Source organism: Littorina saxatilis, linkage group LG5 (genome assembly GCF_037325665.1).
Source record: "Littorina saxatilis isolate snail1 linkage group LG5, US_GU_Lsax_2.0, whole genome shotgun sequence".
Taxonomy (NCBI): Eukaryota; Metazoa; Mollusca; class Gastropoda; order Littorinimorpha; family Littorinidae; genus Littorina; species Littorina saxatilis.
In genome coordinates this window covers 14,245,541-14,263,040 of record NC_090249.1, presented here as the reverse complement: position 1 = coordinate 14,263,040, position 17,500 = coordinate 14,245,541, and the positions used below count along the sequence as shown (strand labels likewise).

Here is a 17,500-nt window from a genome sequence, read left to right as displayed (position 1 = left end):
TATTTTTTTGCTGTTGTCAGTTTGCTGCAGGGCCAAAACGCAGGTGGTGACCGTTCTCAGTGCGTGTCTGTGTGTGAGTGTGTGTGTCGTCAGTCTACTACTACCACAGCTGAATCTTGCTTTTAAATTAATTGTGTCTTCATTACATTGCGGGGCTCGGTGAACTAAACACCGGCTTGAATTAAATCGTTGTGGTGGTATTCAGCAAAGGTTGTGGCTTTCGATTTCTCTGGCTGTCGGATAGAAAGAGAGAGAGAGAGAAAAAAAAGTTTGCCTCGTGCACGCGTGTGCGTGTGTGTTGTGTAACCTTGTGCGCGTGTCTCTCACGCGCGCGCGGCGAAAAAAATTTCTTTACTGTGGATTTACTGTGAGTGGATTTGTCACCGGCTTTCTACTTTCTGCTTACTGGAGGTCCGAAACAGCCGACTTGGAGTTTTAAAACTGGAACTTTTTGTGGAGTACCTGAAAATTGTGGAAAATCATTGTGTTGTGGCTCCACAGTCTGTGAGGAATACGACGAAAAGTTTCACCTGACTTCAACTTCTAGTCTGTCATTTTACGGGATATGTTTTCCCATGGTGACAGAGTGAACCGATGACAGAAAACTTCAAAAACAAATGTTCAAGGTAAGTTTTCTTTGTTTCTGGCAGATACGGGTCGTTGGCTTTTGAACTTTTCCTTGAACCATTTGTGTGTTGTTTATAAAATGTGTGTGTGTAGTAATTTAAATAACGATTCACTTTACCAATCTTTCGGAACAATAACAGCAGGTGACGAAAGTTTGAAAACGAAAATTAACTGTCATTGAACGGGGTCTCAATAAATCGTTCTGACAACATATGTAACAAATTATACTCTTGGTAAAATGTATCTGTGGTTGGAAAATTACAACTGCGCCAGGTGTGGCAAAAACTGAAGATAAAATCAGCGGATACTGTAAAGATGACACAGTGGTTTAAATACGATTCTCTGTATCGTGAATGCGTGAATGTACATAGTTAAAATTGCAACCCGTACTCGGGAACGCTGCAAAACTGGCATACCGTGCACACATACAGTAGAGAAAATGAGAGAGAGAAAGAGCGTTGAAAACGGTCGTGGTTATATCAACAGGTAGATATAAAAGACATTCTTACAGCAAATGAATTAACTGACAACAGCTGCGGTGTATCTTTTGTAGACGATTTGTATCCATAATGGCCAGACGACAGCCACAGAAACAAATTTGAAGAAGTTTGTTCAGCGTTTGTTTGAAACGCCAGGTGCACGGCTGTAGTAAAATTCGAATTTGTTTTCCAAAAGAAATGCTAATTTTTTTAGCCACAGTTATTTGAAATAGAAGAGAGGGGGTTAAAGGGGTTATATCTGAAGAGATTAATGGTGAATGGTGCACGCGCAGGTTTGTTTGTGAGCTGTTGGATCGCTTCGCTGTTATATTCTCAGTCGTGCGCAATTTAGTGTCAATACCGAATGATGAGATTTGATTTTCTGCTTGTCATTCCGTAAATGAATTAGCTCGATGGAGACAGCTTTTCGAGTTTGCGTCGTGAATGAAATTATCAGTTGTAGTGTGTGGTTGTGTCTGTCCGCCTGTCTGTCTGTCTCTCTGTCTGTTCGTCCGTGTTTATGTTAGTGAGCATATCGCGCTTTGACAAGCTCCCTGGATGGGTTTTGTTGTTGTGCAAAATAAGAGTTCGTACATCAAGCTATGACTGAATGAGCTTTTCCTGAAAATTGCATTGCTTCCAGTTTTCTTGAACCTGTGAACAGCAACGGATGAGTTACTTGAAGTCATAGCTTCTCCTCGACATCCCCTCCCCCCGCCCCCCCCCCCCCTCCCCCCACCCCCTCTCACCTGCCCCCTCCCTTCCCCTTAAAAGAGAAAACACAAAACAAATAACTCTGGACTCTGTCTGCGTCTGTCTGTCTGTCTCTCTGTCTCTTCCCCCCCCCTCTCTCTCTGTCTCTGTTTCTGTCTCTCTCTGTCTGTCTCTCTCTCTGTCTCTGTCTCTCTCTCTGTCTGTCTCTCTCTCTGTCTCTGTCTCTCTCTCTGTCTCTGTCTTTCTCTCTGTCTCTTTCTCTCTCTCTGTCTCTGTCTCTCTGTCTCTGTCTCTGTCTCTCTCTGTGTCTATGTCTCTGTCTTTCTGCCTCTCTGCCTCTCTCTCTGTCTCTCTCTCTCTCTCTCTCTCTCTCTCTCTCTCTCTCTCTCTCTCTCTCTCTGTCTCTCTCTCAGTCTCTCTCTCTCTCTCAGTCTCTCTCTCTGTCTCTCTCTCTTTCTCTCTCTCTCTCTCAGTCTCTCTCTCTGTCTCTCTCTCTTTCTCTCTCTCTCTCTCTCAGTCTCTCTCTCTGTCTCTCTCTCTCTCTCAGTCTCTCTCTCTCTCTCTCTCTTCTCTCTCTCTCTCTCTCTCTCTCTCTCTCTCTCTCTCTCTCTCTCTCTCTCTCTCTTCTCTTCCTTTTCGCGTGCATGTTCAAATATCGATGCATGGCAGCATGTGACAGCAATGTTGTTACATGTGAGTAAATGGGTTTGACAGACTCTTTCAAGTGCCGCCTGTTGCCTTGAACATCAACACCGGACCGTCAATCTCACTCTATAATCTCACTCTATAATCTCACTTTATCTCCAGCCAGTGGGTTTGTGTTTAGTGCAGAATACCTCTATAGCACTGATTACTGTCGTCAGTGTTGACACGGAATGACAAGGTATTACTGCGGACTGACAGACAGCCAGACAGCCAAACAGACATACAGACAGTGAGACAGACATACACGCAAACAGACAGGCAGACAGGTAGACAGACAGACAGACAGACAGAAACTGTTGCCGCTATCGTTATCATTATTCTGGGTTTTTTCTCTCATGTTTTTTCTGTTTGATATCATCTCTCTCTATCATGTCTATATTGCTATTTCATATGTTACGTGGATTTCCATTGGTCAATTAGGCAAAACTGAGCTCAGTGCAAAAGTGATATCGACGACATTTTCGTCGATATCAGTTTTGATATCGGCGACCTCTTTATTGCTTGCCCACTTCAAAAACAAAAACACCTAAATTTAAAAACAAACAAATATATATATGAAAATGTAATTATCCCAGAATTTAGTTGAGCAAGTGACTAAAGACTTTTTGAAAGGAAAGACATTTTAAAATACTGAAAAGTACAAGAAAAGAGAGAACAAAAAGAAATAATAATCAGAGGGAGGGATATGGAAAAGTCAAAACTGAGACAAATACTTTTGTAATTTCTTTACAGTAAATACAAAATGTCCAGAGAATTAGCAATATATCTAACATTGACTGATTGTATGATGATATCTTCTGCTATTAGTCTGTTTGGACAGTAATATCAAAATCTCGACCTCCGGTCTCGATTTTGATATCACTGTCTCAACAGACCATAGCAGAAGATATCATCACACAGTCCGTCAATATTGGTTACTGTCTCTGTCTCTGTCTCTCTTTCTCTCTCTCTCACTCTCTCTCTCACTCTCTCTCTCTCTCACTCTCTCTCTCTCTTTCTCCCCCCCTCTCTGTCTCTCTGTCTCTGTCTCTCTTTCTTCCTCTCACTGTCTCTGTCTTGCTCTCTGTCTTGCTCTATGTCTGTCTGTCTGTCTGTCTGTCTGTCTGTCTGTCTGTCTGTCTGTCTGTCTGTCTGTCTCTCTCTCTCTCACTTTCTCTCACTCACTCTCTCTCTTTCTCGCTTTCTCCCCCTCTCTGTCTCTCTGTCTCTGTCTCTGTCCCTCTCTCTCTCTCTCTTTCTTCCTCTCACTGTGTTTGTCTTGCTCTCTGTCTGTCTGTCTGTCTGTCTGTCTGTCTGTCTGTCTGTCTCTCTATCTCTCTCTCTCTCTCTCTCTCTCTCTCTCTCTCTCTCTCTCTCTCTCTCTCTCTCTCTCTCTCTCTTTCTTTTCTATTAAAGTCCTCTTTTCTTTTTGCCTTCTTCCTCTTTGACAATTTGCAACTGACCACCACCACTGTGACGTCAACACTCTGCAAACTTCTCTTCCCCCAATCCTCTTCTTCCTCCTTTCGACTCCTCTGCCCCCTCCTCTACCCCCTCCCCTCCCCAGCCCCCGCATCAACAGCAACAAGTAGCCACCGCCACTCATCGCCGATGAAGTCGTTGTAGCGACGCTGGCGGAGATGCTAAGCGGCGCCTGCTGGAAGAGCCGCGCCTCGCGAAGGGGGTAGGGGTGGAGGGTGGTCGTCGTAGTCGTAGGCAAAAAGTAAGGGGGTGGGAGGGTGAGAGGAAAGGGGGAGAAGAAGGAGGAGGGGTTTAGAAGTTGGAGAAAAAGAGTGTGTATGTGGAAGTAGGGGTACACCGTCCGTCGTTGGGTCGGTGACGTTCTTGCTACACAAACTCTTGGTCGTTGCTGGTGCTGAGTTTGTCCTGAGCGAGTGAATGAGTGGGTGGTGGGGAGTGGTGGTGATGGTGGTAGTCTTTACTCCCATTTTCCCTCTCTTCTCTTCTCGGCTCTTCTGCTTCGTCCAAGAGCTTTACTTGCCGTGGACCCTCGATGCCAGAGTCTTTCACGCGCAGAGTCCCAGCCAAGTTGGCACGCCGCAAGGTTGCTCGCTTTGCCCCCATGCTTTTTACAATGGAAGCGTACGACTGGAGCAGGACTTGTACACTGTTCTGTGAGTGGACCTCTTCTTACCACGTGTCTGCTTCTTGTGCTTGAGTGTTTGTGTGTGTGTGTTTGGTGGTTGGTTGTCACTCTGCCGTGTCAAATGCAAACTTTTTCTCTTCTTTTTTTGGAGTTCTTTGGTTCTTAGGTAATACTTTGTTGGGGGTTAATTTTTGAATTTTCATGTTCTGTTTATAATATTACATCTTTCGTTTGCGAAGCAATACGTATCAATAGTTTATTTTATTATGATGAACATTTGCCGCTGTAGTTGTGGTATTTTGTCAGATTAAGACCGTTGTTACAAAATAATTCTACTTCTGTGAAAATCAAACGCGCGCAAAGACGTTCTTCGAAATTGTTGAAGTTTGTTTTGCATTTTGATGTTAAATTCGTCTTTCTTTCTTTCTTTATGGATTGTTAATTAGAATGTTCGTGTTTTAATTTTATTTTTAACTTTTTGTGTGTGTCTGTGTCGTCCTTTTCTCCGTTATGTTGTTTCTTCTTCTTACTTTGTTTGTGTATTTATTTCTTTGTTTCTTTTTTGTTTTGTCTTTCTCTCTGTGTTTTTTTTCTTTTTTCTTTCTTTCTTTCATTCTTTTTATCTTTCTCTCTTTCTCTTGTTATCTGTCCGTCTGCCTTTTTCTCTCTCTCTCTCTCTCTCTCTCCCTCTCTCGTCCTTTCGAGTTTCTTTGTGTCTTTGTTCTGTCCAAACATTTTTTTCAGATTTGTTGTCCTTTGTTGTGGTTTTCTTTATTTCTTTACTTGTGTGTGTCTTTTCATTCTTTGTCGCCATTCACACGCTTTTTTTCGCTTTCATTTTCCGCACTTTGCCCTCTGTTTCTCCTTTTTTTGGTTGAACAAATGTATCTCTTTTTTTTCTTTTAAGTTTCTTTCTTCACTTTCCTTTCAATCTTTTCTCCTTAATTTCTCTTCTGTTTGATAGCATTTGTATTCTGATCTATTAGCTAAACGACGTTAAACACCATATAAAGAAAGAAATCTATTAGCTGAGGCGGGAAGACATTTTTACATTTACTGTTTCTCCCACCTTTCTAGGTCTTCGTTGGTGGTGTGTGTGTGTGTGTGTGTGTGTGTGTGTGTGTGTGTGTGTGTGTGTGTGTGTGTGTGTGTGTGTGTGAGTTTTTGGCTCACGTAAGTGTAGCCTATGCGATTGACCGGTCCGGAATGTGCCGGACAATCGTGTTTTTGTGCTTTGTGTTTTGTCTTGTTTGCGCAGTTACTGCGTTGCTGTGGTAGCTTTATGTTTTGTTTTTCGAATTTTATGTTTTTCCTTCGCCTCAATTTTGCCTTTTCTTTGCTATTAATTGTCATTGTGCCTGTTCGTGTTTGATTATTTGCGGATTGTTTGTTAATTTCTTTCCTCCTTTCGTTTTTTCTGTCTTGTTTGGTTTTGATGTCTTCTTTGTATTTTGCAAGTGTAGGAATATGCTTGAGTGGAGTTATGTCTGTTTCTCTGTTGTTTTGTTGTTTTTCTGTCGCTCTCTCTCTATTTCTTTTTTTTTCTTTAGCTATCTCTTTCTTTCTCTCTCTCTCTTTCTCTCTCTCTCTCTCTCTCTTTCTCTCTCTCTCTCTCTCTCTCTCTCTTTCTCTGCCTGTCTGTCTGTCTGTCTGTGTCTGTCTGTTTACCTGTCTGTCTACCTGTCTGTCTCTCTATTTCTCTATCTCTCTCTCTCTCTCTCTCTCTCCCCCCCCCCCCCCCCCCACCCACCCTTTCTCTCTCTCAACTGAGTATTGATTCTTTTGTTTTTAACTTACTTCTTTTTCTGTGTCTGGTATACATTTCTCAATCATAAATCAAATAGTGACCCGGACTTTTTGTCTTATTCTGCCATCATAATATTTCGTATGATGCTAAACTCAGATTGGTAGATTGCTTTCAACTGTTGACTCACATTTCAGTCATGATATTTTCGAGTCCATTTTGCACGAAGTGCAACTATAAACCTATGCTGTCACAGTCACAAAATCCTACCAACGCCCATATTAGTTTATCCCTTCTTGACGCATTTAGTGCGTTTTGACCTTTTTTGAATGATTGTGATTAAATTATTATATTGGTCTTTTCTCTTCTGCGTTGTTTTGTATCTTCCGCGTTTCGCAACTTCAAAATGTGTTTTGTTTTGTTTTCTTAGAAAAGATAAGGTTTGATTGTGCCTCCATTGATAACTGCTGGTGTTCAGCATTTGTGAAACGGACTTTTCACTTGCGTAGATGTATGCTTAGATTGATGTTTCTTAAGATTTCTCTGGTTAGAGGTGAGAGTGTCGTGGACATTAGGCCAGCATTTGGCGCTGCAATTCTCGCTGATAAAAAAAAAGCCAGAGAGAAAGAGATCCACCCGTTGACGTACTGGAATGTATACCAAAGGTCTCAGACAAATAATGATCAACGGTTTCCAAAGGGATACGTTTTCTCACAAGATTGCATTTTGATCTACAGTTTCCGAACAGAAAGATTATCTTGTGACGGCTTCTTGGGACTGACGTCTGGCTCCTTTTTATCAGTTGTCTTTCTTTACATCAAACAGAATTCTTATATATTAGTCAGACTTCGTCATCATTCCCGTTTCGGACTTCCGTCAGTCGTCATCCTTGGTGCGCTGCGTATGTGGAAATTAATGTGCTTCTATCAGGAGTTTGAAACAAATTGTGCAGTTTCAATTCTCAAGGCTCTCAAGAGCAGTGTGTGTCTTCCGCGAGATGACAAATTATATCGCTGATCTTGGTGCTCAGCCTGTTTTGTAATGCGATATTTAAGCCTACTATTTCTGTAATCGTCGTCGTTGTTTTTGTTGTTGTTGTTGTTGTTGTTGTTGTTGTTGTTGTTGTTGTTGTTGTTGCTGCAGCTGCTGCTGATTCTGATAATGATGATGTTGGTTATGATTATGATGATGACGATAATGCCTTTTAAAAAATAAAATGTTAATGCCTGGATCTTCAGGCCTACGTTGCCCGGACTCCGTTGTTTATTCGCGGCACGATTTAATGGTCTTGTTTATTTTCTTCTCCCTGCCTCTGTTGTAGATATTACTGTTCACTTTTACAGCATTAGCCCCAAGCATTTTTTCTTTTTTTCTTTTGTATTTCTTTCTCACAGTCTTCAGACAGTTTAAAATTTAACAGCTTTAGCTCCAGGCATTGGGGGGTAGCCGTCTGATTTATTACACAGTGTGCTACTTGTGTATAATTATATTTGATATATCAGCGACGCGCAGCAAAAAGGGCTAGATACCCGTGGGGTGATATATTTTCAGCTCATTTTGGGGGGCCGATATAATCCGTGTAACATGACTGCACCATCACGCGTCATCCCATAAGACCTCTGTCGGAGCGCCGTCATTTGTCTTTCGTTTTCCACAGGGCTGGGCCAGCAATAAAACATACAGCGCTTTCCGTGGTCATTCCTACCAGTTATTTCTTCTTTATTATAATAAACCCATTGCCCCGTCCCACATTCATCCATCCGACCCTCCGCACCCCCACCTCCCCTCCACCGCCATCTTTGTTTGATATTGAAGCACGTGCAAATCTCATTGTAAGAAACGAATGCTACTGAAACACTGCCGGTGTAACACGAGAAAATTACTCCCACGAGATTTTTACTCCGGAGTAAAAAATGTCGTACGAAAATTGTAGGCCTACTCCATTTTCGAAAAAAACTACTCCCCCATAACAAGAGAAAATAACTTCCAACGACAGGTGTGTTCCGAGTCAACATTTCGGTCGAAAATGTTACTCCCCTGACGAATAAATAACGAATAAATTATTCCACCCTAACACGAGCAAGTTTACTGCCCACGCCAGGTGTACGCAACTTTTACTCCCCTGTCCCCTGTTAGTTTTGGTGGGGGAAGGGGTGGAGGGAGGGTAGAGCGACATTTGTTTGCGCGAGATCACATATTGGCATTATCCCTTCGCCCGCATCCCATTTTCGCGTACGAGATTTTTACTGGAAATTAAAATTTGGGGAGTCAAAATTTAGTGTAGGGAGGGATTTTTTCGTACCTTGGCGAGTTCTTTTCTCGTACGAAAGGTGTACTCGGAGTACGAATTTCGTACGAAATTTTTACTCCGGAGATAATTTTTCGTGGTGTAAACATGTCGTGTTACACCGGTTCACGTGTTGGAAATGCCGATACATTTGCCATTTCCCTCGCATTTATTATTTGATTTTTGCTGGTGAGCTACTGCAAGTTGCTTTTGCTTTTGAAAAAAAAGAAGCTTTCGGTGGAAAAGAGGGTGGGGAGATGGAGGTGAAAGGGGGGGGGGGGAGGGCGAAACGAGCGTGTAAAATAATAACTGTTCCTGTATACCTGAATGAATCCAAAACTTGTTTGTACAACATAATTCACCGCAGTACAGCACAAACCTTGAAACTGACGAAACGCGAGTCCCCTAGAAATACTTGAGATTCTTTCCGAAAATGATTTTCAAAAGGTGAGCGGGTGTACACAATGCGATACTCACACCGCCGTGTTGGCACAGAGAGAAGCGCTTTTCATTTGAGAAAAATGCGGACGCTTTTGGTAATACGATACACTATAGCGTGACATCAGGTTTTTTTTAATTGTAGCGCTTTCCAAAAGGACACGGACAGTCGTTCCACGTCTCGTTTTTTGCTAAAGTCTTGTTGTTTTTTTGCCCGATATTTTTTGAAAACTAATCTTATATACAGTTCAGAGACATCTTGCTTGCTGCCGCGCGGGCAGAGAAAATTTTCCCTCTTTATCTTAACCGCGCTGGCAGCAAAACCCCTCACGCGGAGGTGTTTTCAGACAGGCCAGACACAGGTTGTCCCGGAGGTGTATAGTCGAAGCCGTTTATAACGACCATCCAGGGGACCGTCACAAATTGGTCGTTTTAGCCAGGTGGTCGCTAAGGATAGGTGGATTACATGGAGAGAGACATCTCACTGGGGTTCCTTTGAGTGGTCGTAGGTGGTGGTGGTGGTGGTAGGTTGGGCAGTTTCGACAGCTCATGCACATGGTACTTTATATCTCGACCTAGCTTAGATGTATCAATTCGAATCACGTTCACATAATCAATAATATGTATTTATCGGCCAAGACCTCAGCTGCTGATGTTGAAATAGTTACTATGTATTTCAGTTTTCACATACTTCAATTACATGTAATGTATCATATAATCCTTTTCTTGTTCGATTATATTAATTTCTTATCAAACATTCAATGTGTAATAATCTTCTCGTGTAATCTAGTAGAATTCTTCTGGTTCTTTAACAACAACAACAACAACAACAACAACAACAACAACAACTACAACAACAAGAACAACTACAACTACAACAACAACTACACCAACGACGTTTATTCTTGTTAATACTTAAGGCCTTTTAAGAATAATTCGTCTTCTTTGAAGCATCACCGGTGAAGAGGTTTCAACTTATTTTATGCAATTAAACTGTGGATCCGGTTGAGATTAACTTAGACTGTAGTTGCTGTTTTCGTATGGCTTCTACTTATTTATTTGCTTCTTCTTCAGATTGGCATATTTGCATTTCAAACTTCAAAGGATTAAATAGTTACTAAAGTCGTTATCTCCTAGATTCAAAAATGTAATACTGTTGAACATTGCGTCTGGCCATGAAAGCTTAGGTTGCGTGATCACTTGCAAGATTGTCCGCAGGATTTGTGTGGGAAGATGCAAAGGATTGTCTTTTAACCGCGGTCCTGTGCACTGAAAGTTATACATGGACCCACACACACACAAAACGTGTTATCAAGCTATCTCCTTCAGATGATCAAGTAATTGCCTGTAAACTGGTATTTAACAGGCAATAACTCAATTGCAGCGGGTGTCCCCTTTCGCATTAAACTCTGCTCCTGTCGTTTCAGCGATGTAAATTGATAGGTTTAGTTCAAAATCCTACTTCTCCTTCCCTCTTTCTTGTTGTTGTTGTTGTTGTTGTTGTTGTTGTTGTTGTTGTTGTTGTTGTTGTTGTTGTTGTTGTTGTTGTTGTTCTTCTTCTTCTTCTTCTTCTTCTTCTTCTTCTTCTTCTTCTTCTTCTTCTTCTTCTTCTTCTTCTTCTTCTCCTTCTCCTTCTCCTTCTCCTTCTCCTTCTCCTTCTCCTTCTTCTCCTTCTCCTTCGTTATTTTTCTCTGTGCAGGTGTAGTTTTAAGTGAAAGAGAAGGGTTTTGCCTTTGCATGAAAACGAGTACTCCAGATATTATATTATATTTAAAACATTATATGCCACGAATAATGGTAATAAGCTTGACATTAAACTATTTTTAAAATTGGTCATGCTTCATGAGCTCTATACAGAAAAGAATAATGAATAGACCGTTTCCCATTGCTTTTATCAAGGAGAAAGCCAATACGCCGCTTGCAAAAATACTTTGAATCTACTGAATATTTCTTTTTCTCTATAAGTCAACGTTTCATAAACTTAGACATCTAACTTTTTGATTTTCACGTTAGCACACTATAGTGCATTCAAGAGCAATCTATTAGCTAATCTTTATTTAAGAATATTAATAATACATTAAAAAAAAAAGACAGTATAGACATTAAGCTAACCTAACTAAAACACTCATAAAGAAATACCCAGAGGCAGTCGTGGATCCACTCCCGTCAAGTTAGACCGAAATAGATGGGTTGAACATTGGGCAGAAATAGATGGGTTGAACATTGGACAGAAATAGATGCTGGGTTCAAAAGTTACACCGAAATAGATGCTGGTTTGAGGTTTGTTTTATGGAGAAATTGTCCACGGAAAGCGAAGCTGATGAGGGAGTATGATCTTGGTAAATGTGCGCTGATGGCAGAGTTGTACAATATCGCCCGACATTTCTGCGCCGAGGTTATTACACCCCCGGTATAGGGGTGTGTATAGGATTCGGTCGATGTGTTTGTTTGTTTGTTTGTTTGTGTGTTTGTGTGTTTGTGTTCGCATATAGATCTCAAGAATGAACGGACCGATCGTCACCAAACTTGGTTGAACAGGTTCTATACATTCCTGAGACGGTCCTTAGAAAAATTGGGACCAGTCAAACACACGGTTAGGGAGTTATTGGTGGATTAAGATTCTACAAGGACTTATAGAGGGACATATTAATGGTCAAAGGGAAATAACCTTCTCAGTTGGTGGCAGTGAGAATGGTAAGGACGGGGGTGTTTTTCCTACCTCGGAGGAATTTCTTGTTGTATACTGTATTACTGTCCCTTCGACCCATAGGCTATGCGGGACAGTGACTAAAACGGAGCCGCAGAACGATTTCGTCGAAAGAGAGATGTTCTCCTGCTCTGCTAGCGTTGCAGCTGCTGGTAGAACATCTTCGGTTGAAAGCGTGTGAGTATCGCGTATTATAAACTGATAGCACAAGTGTCATGTCATCGGTTAGGACTGCCACAGATGTGTAAACCGTAATCATTTGAGTATATTGCTATTTCATATGTTACGTGGATTTCCATTGGTCAATTGGGCAAAACTGAGCTCAGTGCAAAAGTGATATCGACGACATTTCCGTCGATATCAGTTTTGATATCGACGACCTCTTTATTGCTTCCCCACTTCAAAAACAAAAACACCTAAATTTAAAAACAAACAAATATATATATGAAAATGTAATGATCCCAGAATTTAGTTGAGCAAGTGACTAAAGACTTTTTGAAAGAAAAGACATTTTTAAATACTGAAAAGTACCAGAAAAGAGTGAACAAAAAGAAATAATAATCAGAGGGAGGAATATGGAACAGCCAAAACTGAGACAAATACTTTTGTAATTTCTTTACAGTAAATACAAAATGTCCAGAGAATTAGCAATATATCTAACATTCACTGACTGTGTGATGATATCTTCTGCTATTGGTCTGTTTCGACAGTGATATCAAAATCTCGACCTCCGGTCTCGATTTTGATATCACTGTCTCAACAGACCATAGCAGAAGATATCATCACACAGTCCGTCAATATTGGGTAATATTAATGGGAAAAAGTTAAATTCTCCACGTCTACTTCACGAAGCTCGCTGCACAAAGCTTTGGCTTTGAACGTTCGGTAAGAAGGCTTAGCGAAGTCGACTTCAAGCTGAATTAAGGACAGCCTCAAAGAGACAGGTGTGGAAACGGTAATCGTTGGAGTGTAATCGCCCGCCTGTGGAACTGGTTCCTTCGCCGAACTCCACGGTACACTTTTGCGAACAAAGTCAGCCATCTATCCATTGAGTTGGAAGCTTCTGGAACGCCGAAGAAGAAGAAGAAGAAGAGTTGGAAGCTAGAAAGAAATAGAAATGAAAACCGTCGCTTTACAGAACAAAAGAAATTTAAAAAAATATAACCTACTGCATGAAGCCTTTCTGCCTTTCAATATCTACCTCTTTCTCCTCCGCCTCCCCTCTCCCTCCCATCACCCTCCTCCTTATCACAATCTACCTCTTCCTCTCTCTCTTTCCGTCTCCCCCCCCCTCTCCTCGTCACACCCCCCCCCCCCCCCTCCTCCACCCCACATTCCTTTCTGCGCATGCACACAACAGTTTTACTCTTGCACTCTAAATACGACAGAAGAAACGTGAATCGTATCTCTAGCGATCTGCTCGTAACATATTGCAGGGCCAGCAAACGAGCACACACAAAAACGAAACATTCTTGGCATCTACTTGTCAAGCGTAGCAAAAATGCCTGGAGGTGTTTATGCCCTAGTGCTCGAAGGTTTCAGAGAGTTGATCAAAGTCGCCATAACTTTCTCTGAAGGTCCGGTTTTGTGTTTTTCTTTCTTTTTTGTTGATGTTGATTGCGTGATCTGTTCTTCCTTGCGGCTCAATGCGGCGGAACGCCCAATTTAAGACCTCCTGATTTCAAATCTCTCCGCCTTTCAGACCGATTTTTTTTCCTCCAGATTTGTTTGTTTATAACGTCTGTTAATCTTAATAAAAAAAAACTGATTTTCTCACGTTTGTGAATGTCTTAAAAAAGGGGGTTCCACTGTATGCATAATTATAAGTCGATAAAATCAAGCTAGCTATCCGCATTCCTAATCCGTCTGCACCCTTCGTGTCAATGCGATTCGTTCTGCATGGGCGACAGATGGGCACAGTGAGATTTTTGTTTTAAATTTTCTTTGGAGGTGCAGTAGCGGGGGAGATGTTATTTTTGGTTCTCACGAATGAAAAAAAAGACTTTTTGTTTCCCAGTGTGTGTGTGTGTGTGTGTGTGTGTGTGTGTGTGCACAAGGAACTGCATTAACCTAATTTTAGCGCATGCAAGAAAGATAAAAAAATAAAAAATAAAGAACAGGGCGAGAAAAAAAAGCAGCTTTTCTATTACGGGATAAACGACTTCATTCAGAAAATGTTAACTCGAGAGATGAAATCGTTTCATGCCGTGAAGAAAGACAGTGTTTATGCCAAGGCAGGAGGTCCATGTGCGGGACTGTCGTAGTCTACGCCTCTCTGAATTACGAAGAATGAGTAATACTTTTCCTCAAAATTGCACGCCCTGAAACCGATGAAGAATTTAGCACGTGGCACAATTAGTCTATAGAATGTTGTAGTGTCCTAATGAAAAGAGAAATTTCAGTTCGCGCGAAAGAGACCCGTAGAAACCAGTTCGCGCGAAAGAGACCCGTAGAAACCAGTTCGCGCGAAAGAGACCCGTAGAAACCAGTTCGCGCGAAAGAGACCCGTAGAAACCAGTTCGCGCGAAAGAGACCCGTAGAAACCAGTTCGCGCGAAAGAGACCCGTAGAAACGGCAACAAGTCGAATTAATCTGACTTGTTGATAGCGACACAAAACACTGAACTGAACGAATGTAATTATAAACGTAAGCTGCTGTGTCCTTAGGTTCCGTTATCAAACATTTTAACCAGCGTTTAATTAAACATTAGAAAGAATATATTATGGTGTCCGCTCTATTTCTCTCTGTGTGATAGCAACGATGCCTATATTAACCCAACCTCTACAACGCATACAGGAAATGTACAGAACTGTACCATGCATATACATCTACAGGTCTTAATACCCTCCAGCCGATTGACACATGACAGGTATACATGACAGGGCGGTGGTAGTAATATGATGGCCAGGTATTCAATCTGCGTATGTTATTATTTAATATTCCGCTTTGCAATACAAACGTAGCAATGTTGAGAGAGAGAGAGAGAGAGAGAGAGAGAGAGAGAGAGAGAGAGAGAGAGAGACAGAGAGACAGAGAGAGAGAGAGACAGAGAGAGAGAGAGAGAGACAGAGAGAGAGAGAGAGAGAGAGAGAGACAGAGAGAGAGAGAGAGACGAAATAACAACATTTAGTCAAGCTGTCGAACTCACAGAATGAAACTGAACGCACTGCTTTTTTTCACCAAGACCGCATACTCGTAGTTTCGTCAGTCCACTGCTCGTGGCAAAGGCAGTGAAATCGACAAGCCAGAATAGTGCGCAGGATAACTGTTAACCCGTGATTTGTAAAAATTTTAAAAAAATTACAAATCCCGTGATTTCGCTACAAATCACGAAATCCCTTGACTTTTGGGGTAGCGCGACTCTGTTAATTTTAAGATTTCTTTTTTCATTTTTTCATTACTAGGATGTCCCATCGTTGGGAAATTCCGGTCGCTTTCTCCCAGTGGAAAGCTAGCAGTGACAGAGTCGCACTACCGCAAAGTCAATCCCCAAAAGGGATCTATTAGTCCCGTTTCGCCGTTATCCCAATTCGCCCCCATCCCATTTTGGCAACATTTCTCAGGCCAAGTGTCATTTTACCACCATGTCATGGACCATTTGCTCCACATCCCATTTTGGCGCAAACCCGTTTCGCCGTTATCCCATTTTGCCCCCATCCCATTTTCGCGACATTTCACAGGCCAAGTGTCATTTTACCACCGTGTCATACCACTAGCGCCACATTCCATTTTGTCGCCATGCTGTTTTGCCGTCATCCCATTTCGCCGCCATCCCTATTTCGCGACATTTTGGATTGTGGCAAAAATGGGATTTGGTGTAAACAGAATGTCTTCCTAGTTGAATAGCGCAGTATAGTACAGTATAGTGAGGCTTGGCAAGAAGAATAAATAAACAAGTCGCGTAAGGCGAAAATACAATATTTAGTCAAGTAGCTGTCGAACTCACAGAATGAAACTGAACGCAATGCCATTTTTCAGCTAGACCGTATACTCGTAGCATCGTCAGTCCACTGCTCATGGCAAAGGCAGTGAAATTGACAAGAAGAGCGGGGTAGTAGTTGCGCTAAGAAGGATAGCACGCTTTTCTGTACCTCTCTTTGTTTTAACTTTCTGAGCGTGTTTTTAATCCAAACATATCATATCTATATTTTTTTGGAATCAGGAACCGACAAGGAATAAGATGAAAGTGTTTTTAAATTGATTTGGACAATTTAATTTTGATAATAATTTTTATATATTTAATTTTCAGAGCTTGTTTTTAATCCAAATATAACATATTTATATGTTTTTGGAATCAGCAAATGATGGAGAATAAGATAAACGTAAATTTGGATCGTTTTATAAATTTTTATTTTTTTTTTACAATTTTCAGATTTTTAATGACCAAAGTCATTAATTAATTTTTAAGCCACCAAGCTGAAATGCAATACCAAAGTCCGGGCTTCGTCGAAGATTACTTGACCAAAATTTCAACCAATTTGGTTGAAAAATGAGGGCGTGACAGTGCCGCCTCAACTTTCACGAAAAGCCGGATATGACGTCATCAAAGACATTTATCAAAAAAATGAAAAAAACGTATGGGGATTTCATACCCAGGAACTCTCATGTCAAATTTCATAAAGATCGGTCCAGTAGTTTAGTCTGAATCGCTCTACACACACACACAGTCACACACACACACACACGCACACACGCACACACGCACACACACACGCACATACACCACGACCCTCGTTTCGATTCCCCCTCGATGTTAAAATATTTAGTCAAAACTTGACTAAATATAAAAATGGGATGGCGGCCAAATGGGATGGTGTCAAAATGGGATGTCGCGCTATTGTGATGACACGGTAGTAAAATGACGCTTGGCTTGTGAAATGTGGCGACAATGGGATGGGGGCGAAATGGAATGCGGTGAAACGGCATGGCGGCCAAATGAAATATGGTGTCAAAACGGGATGTCGCGCTATTGTTATGACATGTTAGTAAAATGACGCTTGGCTTGTGAAATGTCGCGAAAATGGGATGGGGCAAAAAATGGGACGGCGGCAAAATGGGATTGCACCAAAATGGGATGTGGAACTAAAACCACCCCCACCACTCAGCGTAGAGGCTCTAAACAAGAAAAATTAATAATAATAAAAGGCATGCATTACTTTGTGGAATGCGATATTTTTACATTTATACATTTTTTACTAATCGCGGTTTTAGGTTCGACGTGATTTGTAAAATGTTTTTACAAATCACGTGTTAACAATAACACGCTTTTCTGTATCTCTATTCTTTTTAGCGTACTGAGTTTGTTTTTAATCCAAACATATCATATCTATATGTTTTTGAAATCAGGGACCGACAAGGAATAAGATGAAATTGTTTTTAAATCGATTTCGGACAATTTATTTTAATCATAACTTTCATATTTTTAATTTTCAGAGCTTGTTTGTAATCCAAATAATTATATGTATATGTTTTTGGAATCAGAAAATGACGAAGAATAAGATGAAATTGTTTTTGGATCGTTTAAAAAAAAATGTAATGACAAGTTTCCGATTTTGTAATGACCAAATTCATTAATTATTTTTTAAGCCACCAAGCTGAAATGCAATACCAAAGTCCGGCCTTCGTCGAAGATTGCTTTGCCAAAATTTCAATCAATTTGATTGAAAAATGAGGGTGTGACAGTGCCGCCTCAACTTTTACAAAAAGCCGGATA

General features: G+C 41.2%; 1 protein-coding gene across 1 annotated transcript in view; it reads left to right on the top strand.

The window, feature by feature from the left end:
- The window catches only part of LOC138966359 (uncharacterized), a 76,865-nt gene that overhangs the window by 167 nt on the left and 59,198 nt on the right, over positions 1–17,500 (top strand). Inside the window, exon 1 of the mRNA XM_070338558.1 lies at positions 1–626. This exon is cut by the window's left edge and continues 167 nt beyond it. The gene's annotated coding sequence lies outside the window, so the exon portion shown is untranslated. The remainder of the gene's footprint in view (positions 627–17,500) is intronic.